The sequence below is a fragment of the Crinia signifera genome, chromosome 8 (assembly GCF_055691185.1).
Source record: "Crinia signifera chromosome 8, ASM5569118v1, whole genome shotgun sequence".
Classification (NCBI taxonomy): domain Eukaryota; kingdom Metazoa; phylum Chordata; class Amphibia; order Anura; family Myobatrachidae; genus Crinia; species Crinia signifera.
Genome location: NC_139224.1, coordinates 143,790,929 through 143,809,682, shown reverse-complemented (window position 1 = coordinate 143,809,682; position 18,754 = coordinate 143,790,929). Strand labels below are relative to the sequence as shown.

The window sequence follows — 18,754 nt, the reverse complement described above, 5'->3', positions numbered from 1 at the left end:
GAGATAGTTTATCTTTAGACTTAAACATCTGAATAAGAGGGAGGGGAAGTCAAGGGGCATCTTAAAATATCTCAGCATCTCAAGCCAGAGTATCTAATTTAACTATTTAACAGATCCTTCTAACCAATGCAATATAATATCCACTGACCAAAAATGATCTTACTATATAACAACTGGTTCATTTTATCCATTAATTAGCACTCTATTACAAATTGTAGTCACCTTCTATGTGAAGTGTTCTTTCACCTATTAATGATTAAAAATGTCTTATAGCTGGAGGCGAGTAGAAATTTGCACTATGCACATACAGCACAACCTCATTTGCAACACACAGGGAACCCTACCACTGTAATAATGTTTAAATAAAGTCTTCTTTTCATTCAGCTCTGCTTTTGTGGATGCCCAGCTCGATGCGAGTGCTGGGTGCTAGCTCAGGAACACACCCACATTCTATACATTGCATCTTACATGGTACTTGTACCAACAAGGGAGGGGGGATAATGACTTGAAAATTAGACCTTTCCAGATAATGCAGACAAATTATTTTAAAATAAACTTTTACTATTTATTTTAAAACTTGATGCAATACTCCCAACATTTGAATGTACAGTGATTTTTATTTTCTCTGCAGTTTTTTCTAAACACAAATGTGAAAGTGTGTGCATGTACGTGTGTTATATATATATATATTATATACACACACTCACATATATATATATATATATATATACACACATACATACACATATACACACACACATATATGTATATATACACACACACACACATACATATAGCACATACTGTATGCACATATATTTCTCCCACTTCACATGGATATTTTAACAGTATAATAGTATAATCTGGCACTTGAAAAGTGAAAAGGTGCAGCTACAACACACATTATATACACACACATGTATATATATATATATATATATATATATATATATATATATCTCAATAGTGTCAATCAGGCAGAGATTCCATACAGGAGAGTAGCCAAGGTCATTTATTTGTCCTCAGTGTTTGGGAGCTGAAGTTAATCTGGTGCTGGTTAAACCCACCTTTACGGTCTGTGCTTTCCTAAATAAATGCAAAGTGTCAGTGCCTGATATGTGCCAGGGAGGTGGGTGGCAGCAGCAGAGATACCATCTAAAGGAATGCTCGCCACAGATACACAGCACTAGCAGTTTCCAAAAAAGCCTCTCATCGTTTCTCAAGTTAAGCTATCTCATGAGGAGTTGCGTCTCCGTCCCTTCTGCTAGGCACAAATCAGACAATAAAAGACCTGCTCTCACCCTGCTCACTACTAACTATAACGCAGTACCACCTACCACAATTCCCACCACTCCCAACTTGTTTTCCAGTTAGTAAAGAGCATGCTTCTCACCTAGGCTCAATGCTAGCAGCTGAGAAGTCAGAGGGGCTCTGGAGTCCTGTGGTTTGCGCGGAGGCTGTCGCTATTTCTCACATTCTCGTTCTCTCGTCGGTCTCACTCTTGGTATTATTACTGCTTGCACCTGAGCCCTGTGCTCCTCCCCCTCCTTCCCATTCCTCCTCCTCCTCTTCTCCCTCCCTCCCATCCTTTCTCCATCCCCCTCTTCCCAGCAAAGGCTGATGCAGGGGAGCTGAACATTGGAAAGGTGACTATCTTTCTGCCAATGGCTAGTGCCGTATAGACTTGTCACTAGGTAACAGTTGCCAAGACACAAACACACAGTCTCACGGTCATCAAACATTACAAACTGATGAAAATCATGACTTTTTCTCCTCCAAATTCTCCAGAAGCTGCACCCTGACCTTTAATACAACAACCCAGACAATCCAGGTGATGCGTTCCCATGGCAAAAAGCAGTGATCCCTTCAGGCTCCATCTTCACAAAAATAAAATAAAAAATTCACCCATAACATCTCAATAAAAGCAAACACAACATACTGTAGCTTTCAGCCTCTGGGTACCGTGCACGTCGTTCAAACAAAGGCACAGAATACAACTAAACTACAAACACTAGCTGGAGCCAGTTAGCAGTAATGTGAACCCTGCTGTCACGGAAGGATGTATTAATTATTAATTAAAATAAAATAGCAGTGCTATAAACGTTGCATCAAAAAAAAAAAAAAAAAAATGAACCTGACGTTTCTAAATCGAAAACAGAAAGAATGGATCAATGAAGGCAGGAAAACCTGCAAATAAAAAAAAAAATTGTAGGAGGCACATTTCTCCGGACATGTTACAAAGTTTACTTTTAAATACTGTATGTATCTGGAATTCTAGCCAAAGACACGAATTGCCCTTACATTATGAATTCAATTATCCTATTTTTTTCCAATAAGTGCCCAATTTCTTCCTCCGTTCCCTGCGATATGAAAGAATAAAAAAAAAAAAATGTTTAAAAAAATCAAAAAAACGGAAAACAGAGTTTCAAGTTGGCGTCAGCTGTATTTAGTTATAGAAGTGCAGCACAGATCCTGCACAGCAGCCGGGGGTGCGTCATGGGTGCAATTTCTATTGTCTCAGTTGCTTTGTACCACATTGCAAGCAGCATTCTGCATTAAACATCTGTGCATTACACATCTGCCTGCCTTGCAATGATTCTACAATAAATCACACACAAACTTCCCTCAGCATTCAAGCACCTTTGTTGCAAATGCACACGGGCTCTTTTGATCACATGAAATTAACTCTTTGAGAGCCAACATCCGTGAAAGACGTTCAAAATATCTGCAAAAATTGCCAATTTGTTATAGAAATTCAAATAAAGAAAATGTTGCAGGAAAAAAAAAGATTATATTTCCTATATAATGGAAAACATTGCAGGTCATTATGATGAATAAAATATTTTGCTTGCAATTTGCACACCTAGTTTAAGATTCACTTGGCACTAAAAGGGTTAATGATTCATTATTTTATTTTGCTTAAAATATATTTTTTAAATAGAGTCCGATGCATTTGTAAAGCTTACAAAAAAAAAAAAAATGCACAATACAAAAGTCAGCAAACACTGGGCCAGATGTATCAAGCTTCATAAAGTGATAAAGTTGAGAGTGATACAGATGGAGAGCCTTTCGCACAGCTCTAGCCCTCGCCAGATCCCCTCTGCTGGCGGAGAGGCACTCCATCTGATGGGGACGCGCGTGCATCTCATACGCACATGTGTCCCCAACGCTTGGCGGTGGGTGGCGAAATCCTTGCTGTTCTTGTTCATGGAGAAGGGCAGGGTTTGGTTGGATGCAAGGAGGCGGTGGGGACCAGCGGAGAGCTCCGTCGGAACGGGGCGCACGAGCGTCTCGGGCGCACCCGCCCCCTTCTGGCAGATGGCGGGGGCTGGCGGCTGGCTGAATGAGCTGCGCTCCATCTGCATATGTAGCTGAATGTAGAACAGACAGATCTGAATTTAAATAAAAACCCAAATATTGGTGGTGTCGTCAAAAAAAATCATCGCACAGCGATACAATGGCAAAGGCAAATTTGAAAAAAAAAAAAAAAGTGAGGATAAAAAAATAGCATTTTATATATATATATATTTTTTGTGTAGATAGTAAGAAGCAGCAGAAAAAAAGGATCCTTATAAAATATTCTAACAAAATAATTTTTAAGAGCTGAACTTCTCCCTTCAGTTAGTAGAATTTAGCTTGGGGCTAAAATTTATTGCTATGCATTTATTCATGATATTCGCTCGGTGCTAGAAGTTGAAAAGGAAGGGGGGGGGGGGGGGGAGATAAGTGGCAATATCTGTTGTGTTGAGCACAACAAAAGAACACACACAGGTGTGGATGCAGAATGCCATTCATCAACATAAAAGACATAGTATTAACAAGTGCGACACCCAGTGACGATTAGCACTGCCTGGATACAAAGGCATCAGCTATGTCTAGATACTGACAACCAGCCCTGGAAACAGAACTATGTTACCTATCACTGCTAACTAGAATGGGCTACTTAACTTGTTTATTTCTTATTTGTTCAGCGCCAGTACCCAGCTTTATCTGCGAATCCGCTCTCCTGCCAACGGATCAGTTATTTTCACTGAAGATAATATTATTTATGTTTCATTCCACCAACAGAAGCACAGGGTTCCCATGTCCAGCTCAACCCCTTTCCTGCTCCCTCAAGGACCAGTCTCTTCTTTGAATGAACCGACTGCTCGTTGCTGATGGGACAGTATGGCAGCTGTCCTTTAAGTGTTACTGATGTCTGTGCACCGAGAAGCCATTTATCCTACGTTCTCTAGGGTGCTGATCCTCGGAGAAGTCATCAGGCAAGTTCTATGAAACCGGCAGGGGTCCTGAACATGGGAACCGCACATTGCTTCCAGCTAGACAGTGATTGATCGTGAGAGTTTGGCAGGGAGTTCCACTTCTTTTTAATTACTTTACTAGTCTATTTAAGTATGTTATTATTTTATTTATTTAAAAAAAAATAGAGTAAATATTCTACATATATTAAACATTGGTGGTACACAACTGGTTTGGATAAATAAGTGGAGAAATGGATCTCGGCATAGTTAATAACTGTAAGCAGGACTTGTGCTAAAATTCCACTAAGCAAAGCTTTAGTCTGCCACTAACTTCCGACATCCGATGCACTTGACACTTGTACACCTGCCTCGTTCCCTCCTCTAGATGTCTCTATCTTGCCTTCATTGTCAGTTTCATTTTTTTCTGGACTCGTTCCTTCAATACACGAAGGGGTAAATTATGAGTGTTGTATTTAAAAGAATAAGATTGGTATACTTTTACCTGTGATTGCTGACCGTTCGTCGTGCTTCGCCCATGTACGGTTCCCCATCAGCGTCCTCAAAAAATGGTATGGTATGAAAAAGTTTTTTAAGGAAATAGAGGTCAACGTTTCATTCAGATGGAGCCTTCTTCAACTAGCCTTCTCTGGAGAGCCATGGCTCACCAAGTCTCATCATCATCTATTGTTCTCTGCTAATGCCCTACTGCATTGTTCTATGTATTGTATGGCAGTTGAGGATTAAGTACAACAGCTCTGGCTCACTTCATCCTATTAAAGGGCTAGATGAGGATGGCTCCATGTGTATGTCGTTTCATACCTATCATCCAGGCGTTCGGCAGGGGGGCATTTACCTGCTCATTAGGCTGCGGATACATGCAGCCTAGCGAACAGGTCTGAATCAGGCCCTTAGTGCATCTGGCCCACTGTTCATTCTGACACCTGCAACCATCGATTTCCACTGCTGCAGGTACCTGTGCCCATTCACCACTACAGGGACGGTCCTTTCCCTGGGGGATACAGTCACCACTGAAGGTCAAAATCACTTAAGGCCGACATGGGTTAGGTAGACATGGACATTAGGTCGACATAGGGAAGGTTGACAGTCAAAAGGTCAACATGTTTTTTTTTTGGAGCCGACAGGCGGTATTTCATGCCCTACCATCCAGTAGCACATGGTGGGAGAAAAAAAATAGTGTAAAAAACTCATCGTCGACATTCCCCATGTCAAACTAATGTTTGTGTCAACCTAATGACCCTGTCGACCTAATCTATGTTGACCTTCAGTCATGTCAACCTTCAGTGGTGGACCTAATGCTTGTAGACCTTATGTCTGTCTATCCAATGATCCGTTCCCAACCCTGGCTGCTGTCTCTATGCTGCGCTGGAGATCCCACGCATGCTCAGTGAGTCACCTGGGAGGAGACTGACAGAACATCGGTACAGAGCTAATGTGCAGTACAGGTCCTGGCTGTGTACAGGCACCTAGTCACTACTGCTTTAGCAAGGTGCAGCAGGAATACTGATAACCCTTTCACATCACAGATAATTACCGGGTACAAGCCGGTTTCTTGCTGGTTCGACCCGGTATTTAGTGCGATGTGAAAGGGGTTACTGGTTACAGCTAACCGCTAGCAATCCAAACCAGGTAAAAAGCAGAGTTCTTACCAGTTTGTTGACGTGTTGCTGTGTAGTGTGAACGGGTTAAAACGGGTCAAGCGACTCGGAGCAACGGCAGCTCCAAGCGCTGTCTCCTCTCCCGCCCCCGCTGATGCTCCACCACGCCCCAGCATGACATCAGTGAACTGGCAATATTGCTGATTCGCTGCTGCACATGCAGGGTCGCGTCGGGGCTGAACCGTTTAAAAGTCCCTGCTTTTGCCGTCTGATAGCAGCACAAGCTGTCGGGCTCGTTCTGCAGAGAAAAAACGGAAATAGGCGAGCTCCTGGCTGGAGCTCGTCTATTTCCGTCATCAACTCGCGGCCCCGCCCCCTTCTCGCCGCTCGGAGGCCGGGACATTGAATCCCGACTGCCGAGCTCCAGGCGAGCAAAACGAGAACGGGACAGGGAGCAAGCTCGACAGCCGTTCCCCTGACATTGAATACCCCCCTAACACTTGAGTGATGGCTCGGAAACGTACTGTTTATACAGCAATTATATACAGTGGTTTCAAAATATATCACTACTTGTGTATTGCATTTCACCTGCACATTTCCTTAAATACATTTTAACTAATGGCAAATGTATGTGGGATTAATAATAAAAAAGGAATGTAACCTTGTTGATGATGCAGTAAGAATATTTCCTGATAAAAGGAGAACTATATAATAACAAGTACTTGACACAAGTGCTTATAGGTTCAGCAAGGTCTATAAAACTTACCAGCAGACAGACAGTCACAGTGACCTGGTTAAAAATAATTCAGTAAAAAGTATAGCAGAGAGGAGATGTTTTACACTGAGATTAGCTCTTTATAAAAGATGGTTTATGGAGACAACTTACAGTACTTTCTCGTTATTAGATCTTAGGGGATTTTCCGACACCATCAAAAATACATAAATACTATGAAATGGATACGGGCATTTCATTCAAAATTAATTTAAGTTAGTAAGGTGTGAAATAAGATAGATCAAAGTTACTTATCTACTGAATAGAAACCCGGTAATGGAAAACGCACTGTAGGGGTTTTATACAAAACTAAGGGTCAATCCAACTAGGTGTGAATTTGACCCATGAAACCCTCAGACATCACATGAATGCATGCACCGGAGATATACGAGTTACAATTAGAGATGCCAATCTGCTGAGCTCGCTATGAGGGTGCAGATTGCAGAAATCTACAATATGTGACCTGGGAGAAGTGGGGAAACCATTCCAGACCCCCCAAAAAGTGACAGGTAATATAGCAGGACCATACACAAAACTGTTAATGGGCATAACATGTCATCATTAACCACAAATGATGTCAAGTGCAGGAGATGTGTACTGATAGTTTAACCTTAAAATAAAGATTTCTACCTTAAGCTTTTCCTGCTCATGGGTTTGGAAAAAAAAATAATGGATGCGAGTTTGGCATTGGATTGCAAATGTAATTCACAGGACCCAACTTCACCTAATTGTATTGTCCCCCAATAGTCCATATCCACTTATCAGTACTTAATCATAAAAAAGAAGCAAAGACCAAAATCCGGAAGTGCTCGGCAGCCCTTTAACAGGAATACCGCCATTTAAAAAATAAAATTAAGTTTATTAAAACCAACACCACAGCTCAATGACCGCTCAACCTTAGTGACACACAAATGGTAATGCTATACCTAGTTCATGTTGATAGATCTAAAGTGTCTAGACCAGGGATTGGGAACCTTCCGCCCTCCAGCTGTGGTTGAACTATAAATCCCAGCATGCCCTGCTACAGTTTTTCTATTTGGCGAAGATATCCCTGTTGCAGGGAATGCTGGTTTCACTGACAGCTGGAGGGCCAAAGGTTCCCCATCCTTGGTCAAGACAGTCAATAGGTCAACAGGGTCAAAATCTATACTTGAAAAAGGTAGACACATGACAATGTCAATTTTTTTTAAACAGCTTGTTCTTACTTCACCATCCATGTCATCATAAAGGGAGAATATGGGTACGTGATACCCTAATTGTGGGTTCAATTTTGACATTTGTCGACAGTAACATCAAATAAATGTGAAAAACTCATGTCTACATTTTTATGCGTCTACCTTTTTTCCTTTCGAACTTCCCCATCTCCACCTTGTGACCCTGTTAACCTATTGTATGTCGACCATACGGGGTAGACCATTTGACTGTCGAACTACACACTGTCTATGTAATAATCCACACTGTTATACCGTAAACTAGAACTTGCGCTGAAATGATGCTGTAGTATTATTTTCCTGAAAAGACATGTTAGCACAGCAGCACAGCCAGCAGAAGACACAGGTAGCAGGAGAGGAAAATGCTGCTCCCAAGAGAAATGATTGTTACAGAGGGAATTCATTATTCAGGAATTAATTCATTAGTGTAGGGGGAAAAAAAAGAAAAAACAATTGTTGCAAGAGACGCTCATGTGCCGGGTGATGGGAAATAGATTTCATACATGTTTAGAGAGTTAATAAAATAACAGTAATACAAAACCTTGCCGAAAACATCAACTGTGGACCAGACTATACTGGAAGTCTGTTCGGAACAGTACGCATGGAAACTACAGAGACCTTAGCTTGCCATACAGGTGATGCACCACTTGCAGATGGTACAAAATGCAGCTGCCAGGCTATTAACCAACCAGACCCGCTCCAGCCACAATACACCCATTCTTTACTCCCTTCACCAGGTGCCTGTAATGCTGGGTACACACCAGAACGCTGCACATCGTGAGCGGGTCATAAAACGATCGTACGACCCGCTCACGATGTGGTGGAGTCTATGACCCGCTCAGGAACTGCATCCGATCTGATCGCAACCTGTACCCACTTGTATAGTCGTTTTTCAAATCCTATGTGGGGTACACACCAGAACGATTTGGCCCAAAATGAGCCAATTTAGATACAACCTCGACCGATTGTATGTAAATTGGGCATGTTTTGGGGCATTTCAGTGCATTTCTGAACCCGAACCGATGCATGGCCCCGCGAGTCGATATGTTGTTTCTCAGATCCTACCTGCAGCAGGTTACTGCAATCTGCTGAAGATGTAGCGATGGCTACTGACTCGAAATGCTGATCCATTGACCCGAATCATTGCGATGAGCTAATGAGTTGAGTCACTCACTGTTCGCGGGCCGAGTCAGTTGGCAGCGGCGGTAGCCCCACCCCCCCCCCCCCCCCCCGGCTCTCTCGGATTTGAGTCAGCAGGAGGGACTCTATTCGAGAGGAGAGTCATAGCACTGACACAATGGGAGACACTCAGTAGGAGGGAGGGAGCAGTCATGACTCACTAGTGAGTCAGGGGCAGGGCTGCTGTGCCTGGATGAATCCCTGAGTCTGCCAGTGAGTCGGGGCAGTTGTTCACTGTACAGGCTCAGTGATGCCGATCAGAATCATGCAGCAGCAGGGAGCCAACTCACTGAATGTGTTGTGTGCTGTCACTGTCTTCACATCCCAAAAGGGCCACCTACGAGCAAGTCACCGACTCGCCTCATTTCATTGCATGTGCCTCAATTCAGCTCAGTTAATCACTTTGCCCATGGCTATGATGGTCTATTAACTGTACCTAGAATCTGCCTGAACTGTCTGGGGGTCGAACTTTCAGCTCTGTGGCTCTAACTCTATGGAACTCTCCCCCCCCCCCCCCCCCCCGCACAGTGCAAGAGCCACCCACTGTAGGATCCTTAAAAAATAGACTCAAGACTTTCCTGTTCTCTCAAGCATTTCACGAATATTCCCAGTTAACAGCTTGTTATGTGTTCTTGGCTGTAAAGGCAAATGTAAAGCACTTTGATAGAAAAGTTACATAAAAATGACATTATTACTATTATTATTAAAAAGGGTAAAGGTCTGTGATTGGGTCACAGTTAAGGCCCATACACACTAGACGATTTTCATTTCAAAAGACTTTGCCAAAATCTGTGATCGATATATCTTTCACGAAAGTAATGCGTACACACTGAGCTATTTTCTCCAAAGAGCAAGAGATTTTCAGGAAGCAAAAGACTTTGCTGAAAATCTTTCATTATAAAAGGGCTGGGTTTGAATTCCAAGGGTTCCATATATACATTGGTGGCAGTGGGCATATAACTATATGAACATTGGTGGACAGTGATGGCGGTAATGGATACATTGCTGGCCTGTGCAATAACAAAATATACATTGGTGGGCAGTGTTGGCGCTAATTTATGCATTGCTGGCACAGACCAGCAATGTATATGTTATCGCCAACACTGCCCACCAATGTTTATATATTTATATGCCCACTGCCACCAATGTATTCATTTAAATGCATCATCAAAATATATATATTTATTAATATATTGTTGGTGCATTTAAATGAATATATTGGTGGCAGTGGGCAGAAAAATATAAACATTGGTGGGCAGGGGGGCGTGGCCAGCAGGGTGCACTGTGTTTTGAGCACTGTGGGGCGTGGGGCGAGCCGCTGGGAAGCAGGAACAGCAGCAGCAGCGGCCGGAGAGAAGATGACTGGAGCGGCACGCTGCGGACCAGCTTGGTGAGTATGACAGGCGAGTGGGCGGGGGAGGCAGCGGCGCGGTCCGCCGGGCTGAAAGTGGCTAATCTTTCAGCCCGGCAGGCGTACACACATGGCGATGAGAGATGAAAAACCATCCATCATTGCCACATCTGCTGGTAAAACCAGCAGATGAACCACTTTCCTAGCAATGATGAGGGAGTGCGCATCATCACTAATAGGCAATCTCTGGGCTATACACACTAGGCAATTTTCAGCTGAAAAGTGTGTATGGGCCTTTAGGCATTTAAACAAAGCACATTAAAGGTCAAGGTTACGACACGCCAAGAGTCTGGGAAAAGTTTAACTTTTTCTGCCAAGCTGAAAATTGCCATTTGTATAAAGTCAGCATTCATAGGAAACGCATCTAATTGCCTGGCCATTTGGCTGTTAATGGAATGTGTTTAGCAGCTCCAAGATCTATTTGGCAGCTTGAAAAACTAATTAGTGTGTTGCACGGATAAATCAGCTGAACGCTATATATATATTCTGTGTATTTCCACTAGCTTTGCTTAACCCTTTCTTAACAAAATATATAAACAAAAACAAAATGAGATTGTGCACCCAAACGGGTAGCAAAACGTTCACCAACAGACCAGCTCTGTGAATGGGGTCCCTTGTTGGGCTGCAAGCTTAAATGCATTGAACCAAAACGCCAGTGTCTGTGTGTCACCGAAACATTGCCATCTGTTGCAAGCAAGTGAAACGAATACCCCTTTCACACCAGAAAATGCAGGGACCCACCCGGGACTATGGCTCAGGAATCATGCCGGGACATTCCCGGGTTGGCCCCTTCCACACCAGAAAAGTCCCTGCATTTTCTGGTGTGTGAAGGGGGCGGGCAGTCAGTGGGATGGCGGTGGAGGCGGGCAGGAGGTGTGTAGAATACTCACCCCGGTTGCTGGTCCTCCGTGCAGGCCAGGGATCCACACGGGCGGTGGGCACAAATGACGGGACAGCCGGCGGATGAAGAGGACACAGCTCTCCGGTGCCCTCACTGCTGCCGGAGAGCTGCATCATCTTCATCCGCTGCCTGTCCCGTCATTTGCGCCCGCCACCTGTGTGGATCCCCAGCCGGACAGCACACCGAGGATCGGCAACCCGGGTAAGTATCCCCTACCCCATTCACACTGACCAGGTCCCCGGGTTAAGCCCGGGAGCAAGCCTGCTCCATAGCAGGGTTGAAATCCCGGCTTTTTTTGCTGGGATTTTGGCCCGGGAACCTTTCACACATGCGCTAGTCGCAGGCCCAACCCAGGAAATTATGCTGGTGTGAATGGGGTATTGGGGAGGGGGTGTTATTCAATGTGGGGTGACGGCTGTCAGCTTGACCGAGAAATCGCAAGCGGGATTCAATGTCCCACCTGCCACAGGGTGAGAAAGGGGCGTGGCCGAGTGAAGTGGCCAGGAATCAGCGAGCTGCGGCCAGGAGCTCGGCAATTCCCGGACGTTCTCAACAGAACTAGCCTGACTGCTTGTGAAGTCGTGCTCGTTCTGCAAGGTCCCCTGCTTAATGCTGTCGAGGAAGACAGTATTGAATAGGGCCCGACGGCCATCTCCCCCATCAAGAGATGGTCGCCGGGGATTGAATATCCCCCTATCTCTCTCTCTCTCACAGAGACAATCATGTACAATTACCTGCTAGCTTTTGAAGCATTTGGACTTCTATGAAACAGAATAAAACAAGAGCACAATGTCTAGCGCTTCCAGTGTTCCCAAATGTGGAAATATCACCCTATGTGAAGGGAAATATAAATAATATCACCAATATTGAGTCCAAGATGAATCACCAGTTCTTGGGTCACATGATTAAGGATTTCTATGAAACGCCCAAGCAGCGAATAATCATCTCATACAACTCTCTTCTTATACCCCTTTCAGATTGCTAAGCCGGGTCAGACCCGGGTTCCAGAGGGCGACCTTGGTTTAATCCTTCTTATAACCCAGGTCGAAGTGCCAGCTTGGTCCAATTGGGTTACAATCTGTGGTGCTATTACACCGCACCTCAACCTGGTAAAAATAAATAAAAGGTACTTGTTTCCTAGCACGGCCACAATCGTGAGTAATCGTGTCCCTTACTTAAGGGACACGATTACCCACGATGGACCCGATTTCTTTTGAAATCAGGTCCATTTTGCCGGCTAGGATAAAATATCGGGGGCATCGCGTCGGTCGGGACCATTAACATTGGTCCCGACGCGACCGACGCGATGCCCCCGATATTTCCATAGACTTCAATGTTAAAAAATATTTTAACATTGAAATCTTGTCGGGAAGGTAAAATATCGGGGGCATCGCGTCGGTCGGGACCATTAACATTGGTCCCGACGCGATGCGACGCGATGCCCCCGATTTTTGCATAGGATTCAAAGTTAAAAAAAATTTTAACATTGAAATGGTGTAAAAATGTCAAAAAATGTGAAATGGGTCCATATGACCCATTTCACATTATAGATGTCCCCGTCGTCGCCCCACGATAGACGCCAACCCGAAGCGTGGCGAGCGGAGCGAGCCCGCGAGGGGCGGCGGTACGCGTCCTCCGACCTTTTCATGCCCTACTATCCACTAGGGCGTGGAGTGAGAATAGAATAGTGTGGCGAGCGCAGCGAGCCACCGAGCCCGAAGCGTGGCGAGCGCAGCGCGCCCCGCGAGGGGACGCGGATACCTTCACAGTTATACGCGTCCCCTTGCGGGCTTCACAGGTGTCCGTGGCGACGCGGACACCTGTGAAGCCCGCGAAGGGACGCGTTTACCTGTGAAGGTATCCGCGTCCGCTCGCCACGCTTCGGGCTCGGTGGCTCGCTGCGCTCGCCACACTATTCTATTCTCACTCCACGCCCTAGTGGATAGTAGGGCATGAAAAGGTCGGAGGACGCGTACCGCCGCCCCTCGCGGGCTCGCTGCGCTCGCCACGCTTCGGGTATGCGTCTATCGTGGGCTGCTGTTTACGCGCTTCAATTTGGGGGGGTTGGGAATTTTTTTCATTGAATACAATGTAAAATTGGGTCCCAGGGACCCAATTTACATTGGATTGAATGAAAAAAATCGGGTCAAAAATCGGTCGGTCGCGTCGATCGCATCGCATGCGACCAAATCGCATGCGATGGACCCGATTTTTTCAGCACGACCACCCCGATCTTAATCGGTGTGGCCGTGCTAGGAAACAAGTACCAAATAAAATATGCTTAAAGGGGCCCATGGATCTGACAGAAATCTGGGCAACCCCCCTGTAAAAACAAAGGAAAAAAGACTCTCAGAAGTAGACCAGTGTGTGTCGTCCATAACACCTGATCATAGGCGAATCTAGGGGGTGGTCCGGGGGTGCACAGGCAAAGCTGGAACATTTTCCCTATAGGCTAACATGGGACCCGCTAATTCCGACCCCCACCCAGTTCAACGGCTGCCGGTTCCCCCTTCGGCATCACTGAAGCTCGACGTTGATCTCAGTCGAACCCAAATCGCTGGGCCTTCAATCTGATACTAGGCTGGATCTATATGGGTTAATTGGTTCCAGGGATATTGAGGTTAAACCGTTGGTTTTTTTTTTCTTCATTTCTTAAATGCAATTTCATGACTGTTTATGTTCTTTGAGGGCAGATTTCTCTGGAACCAAACAGCCCATTTTCACGGGACCAAAATCATTCGAAGCCAACTCAAAAGTTCTTTAATATGATACTGGTCTCATGTAAATGGGTCAGTTGGTTCTGAAGATATAGCTGGTTGGTTAAAGGGGGGTAGGGAGAGGGGAGTGTTTGTTTCTCCCCCTCACACCAGAAAATGCATGGTGTTTATAGGTGGTCAGCCTGGGAATGTTCCTGCATGATCCTGGCACCATATTCCCGGGTAAATCCCTGCATTTTCTGTTGTGAAAGGGGTATTATTTCAAACAGCCGTGACCTGCAGTGCTTTGAATCTGCCCAGCTGTGAATGACTGTCACCCCTGCAGCTTCCGCTCCAATTCTTCTCCCTGCTTTCACCTCAGCCCGCCCCCCCCTTTAATCATGTGGTGCCGGCGCCCGGCGTGCTCCCCCGACGTCAAGCACAACAACAGCGTGCACAATATTTCAAATGTCCACTCGGATAGAGGGGACACCAGGAGGGGAGTGGGAGCGTGCTCTGCGCTGTGCTCTGTGCTTTGCTCTGCTCCTCTCCCCATAGAAGCAGCTGCACCGCTCTCCATCTCTCCCTGCAGCAGCAGCGACGGCTCATAGAAAAATTTACAGTAAATGGCACTTTTTGGGGCATTGCTTAAGGGATGCTACAAGTGGCGGTATGTGGGGGCATTACGCATAATGTGTGGCTTAATGTGTAAGGGGCATTAAGGTGTGCAGCATCATGTGTAAGGGACATTATGTGTGCAGCATCATGTGTAAGGTACATTATGTGTGCAGCATCATGTGTAATGGGTACTATGGTGCGCGGCATCATGTGTAATGGGTACTATGGTGTGCGGCATCATGTGTAATGGGTACTATGGTGTGCGGCATCATGTGTAATGGGTACTATGGTGTGCGGCATCATGTGTAATGGGTACTATGGTGTGCGGCATCATGTGTAATGGGTACTATGGTGCCATCAAGCAAGAACCCCCTAGCAATGAGCACGTAGGTGAGCAGCACTTATGTGGCAAATATGTAATTGGCATTACGGTTTGTTATATAGTATGTAATGGGCATCATGATGTTTGGCACAATGTGTAATGGGCATTATGGTGTGTGGCCTTATGTGTAATTGGCATTACGGCGTGTGGCTTTATGTGTAATGGGTATTACAGAGTTTGCTAAAATGTGTAATGGGCATTACTTTGTATGGTCTAAAGTGTATGCCACGCCTCCTTCTCAGGAGGCCACGCCCCCTTTTTGCTATCCGGCTACGCCGCGCAAAGGTCCCCCTCCTGTTGTGTCTGGATCTGGGACCACCCATTACCATAATTCTAGATTCGCCTATGCACCTGATATATAATATTTTATCATGAAAGGCAGTAACTGGCTGCGGCACTTTGTGTACACTGGCTCCCAGTAGCATAGCCGTAACAGATATATTGCTACACTCAGCCATTGTACACAATAAATAGAGCTATGACCTTCTCTTAAGATAGAGCAACATTCCAGTTGTTATGACACTTATTATCAAGTGCAGCTATGGCAGGTGTTACCGTTTATTAGATCATCTCTTGCGTATCACAGTATGACCGGTTTCCTAGGCCAGGACGGTATGATAACACCCAGCTAGTGGACTCAACTGCCATAGTCTAAAATATGGATTATTATGATCTACTTGACGAGGAAAGCTGCAATGTAAAGATTGCACGGAAATAGAACTACCACAAATATATGAAGTGCTGCTGCGGTACTGATGGCAACGTCATTTATACGTAAGCTATAATGTGCCACTATTTGATAACTGTTATCTGTAAGCACTGCACAGAACCACTTGGGGGATATACTGCATTTTGAGAGAAATAAGTTTATTAAGTGATCACCATGTTGACATTAATACATTAATAATGTCATCATGGTCTTTGTTTTGAGACTCAGGGGCAGATTTATTAAGCTCGGTGAAGTGATAAAATTGTCAGGTTTTTATCACCGGCCAATCAGCTACTAACTGTGAAGTTACAGGCTTGGTTTGAAAAATGACAGGCAGGAGCTGTTCTTCTTCTGCAAGGTAGGAGCGGATTGGCCTGTGATGAAAATCACTTCACCGAGCTGAATAAACCTACCCCTCAGGGCCAGATGTACTAAGCTTAAAAAGTGATAAAATGGAGAGTGATAAACCACCAGCCAATCGGCTCCTACCTGCCTTGTCACAGGCTGTGTTTGAAAAATGACAGGTAGGAGCTGATTGCTTGGTGGTTTGTCACTCACCATTTTATTACTTTTCAGGGCTTAGTACATCTCGGTGCTGAGGCATGAACAGTATGGGATGGATAGAATGTTGTATAGGCACACCTAGAGATCATGTATAGTTATTGTTACTATATACTAATAGTAACAGCATATAATTATATACTGGAAAGGAAAGTACTCAAATTAGATTACGGTCTAGAAAGCAATGGTCAGTGACGGGCTTATGCTGGGTACACACCAAAACGATTTGGATTGGATGCAAATCGTATGCAAATCGTGCGATCCGATTTGCATACGATCCTATCCCAATCCGATCCCATCTGTATTCAGATTAATTGATCTTACACAGATCCTACCTGCAGCAGGTAGGATCGGAATCGGATCCAACCAAATGATTTTGACCCAATCTGTATCCAATCGGTCTGAATTGGATCCAGATTGATGGGATTGTGCCCAAATCGTTTTGGTGTGTACCCAGCATTAGGCTATTATAGGGTGATGTCCTGCATACAGCAGTTCTAGTAGAAAGCAGATATGGAAGTGATAACACTATGCTATTTTGGGTACACACATAGTAAACAGTTAATTGACGGCTCGCTGCATTCTTTAGTCAAAGTATACCTATCCCAATGCTTCCCAATTAGTCCCAGACCACAGAAATGTACATTCCATATGGAAGTCTAAAGTGAAGACTATTGGAAATGTGTGTACAGGCTGGGGGGGGGGGGGGGGGAGCAGCAGCGTTTCTGTACTCCCCATCGGAGGCTTTATAACCGGCATGGTTATAATTGTGTCACCCCAATTTAGGTAGACATGCATTGGGTCGACCACAGAAGGTTGACACCTGAAATAGGTCGGCATGAATGTTTCACTTTTTTTTTTGTTCCGAATGTTGACACAGACTAAGTGCGCCGCGTCCCCTCGCTGCGACTGATGCACAATATTTTATTCTCCCACCACACTGTAGTGGAATGTAGGGTATAAAATAACACCCGTCGGCACAAGTTGGCTAAAAGAAACCAGTGAAAACCTCATGTCGACCTTCCAACCCTGTCGACCTATTTCAAGTATCGACTTAAGGCCAGTTGAGCTGCAGTGGTCGACCCAATGCATGTGACCTTAATAGGTTTAACCTAATGACCGTATCCCCTTTAGAACTACAGTATATCCAACCCAGTTACTAAACCAGTGGAGTTTGTGGATTGTGTAACTTGTGTGGAGTTTGTATATTCTCCCTGTCCTTATATGGCTAACCTTAGCGTGAAAGTGTGTGCGTATATACATGTGGTAGGGAACATGGGGGCAGATGTATTAAGCCTTAACAATAGATACATTCAAGGGTGATAAAGAGAGATAAATGTCCAGCCAATCAGCTCCTTACTGACTTTTTTCAAACACTGTATATAAATGACTGGTAATGCATAAGTAATAATAGGCAATAAAGCTTCCATTGAGTAGCGACATGGAGTCTACACACTCGGTCACTCAATTTTCAATAAAGACCCGCAATGGCAAAAAGCAAGTTGTTAGCGCCTCGCTCTGTGCAATCAATACGGTACAGTCATATAGACTAAACTTGTGGATCATGAATATGAAACATAACTACATTATAGTATTTTCCATATCCGAAAGATAAAACTTCAGAGATTGGAAAAACTTGCCCTCTGTGGAGAGAACACAGCTACCAACTTTGCTTTCAATATCAGGAGAGCGTCACCATCTAAGCTTTCCATCCATTTTTATTTATGGTCACATTGGAACCGTACAGACATATGTGTCTGCGGATGTTGATGAGCACACTTATAACTGTAGGACGGATCAGGTCAGGGGGCTCATTGAAAGGGCAGAAGAAATGGAAAATGAAAACGCACAAAGTTCTGGTTCCAATTTTAGATCAAACGGCTACGGATTTTGCGCAAAATTTGCAAATATAAAAGTTGTGGGTGCGGTTACTTAAACGTGGTCTTTAAACTCATTGGGCTAATTGTGATCCCATAAATTACAGTGCAATTAAAAAAATATATAAACCTGTTCTCAACAGTAGACATATTATACTGCATTTTAAATGGTAAATTGAGCCGACGTTCCCTTTCTGACCCCCTCTCTGTTCCGTCTACTCTCCAACATGCAAAAATATTTAAAAAAAAGGAAGATTAATCAGCTAAACTGTAATCATCTCTAATGGAAGAAAAGAAATGAATGCAGAAATTAAAAAATAATAGGAAGAATAGACAATAATCACATTATTCACCTTTTAACAATACTGGTTTGTCTTAGTGACTGAGGAATAATTCTATTTTGTAATTTCTTCTTAGAACACTGATGCATTATATTATTAGGAACAGAGCGAATTGGATTACAATAAAAAGAAAAAAAAACTATTACAACTAAATTCTTTGGGTGTGTGCAAGTTCTAGAAGTCTAAAGGAAATATTTGAATGAAATGGACCATTATCTTAGACAGCAAGCTTGTTTACA

General features: G+C 44.3%; 1 protein-coding gene across 3 annotated transcripts in view; it reads right to left on the bottom strand.

Moving 5' to 3' along the window:
• RABGAP1L (RAB GTPase activating protein 1 like) overlaps window positions 1–18,754 on the bottom strand; it is a 419,353-nt gene that overhangs the window by 151,178 nt on the left and 249,421 nt on the right. The window lies entirely within an intron of this gene.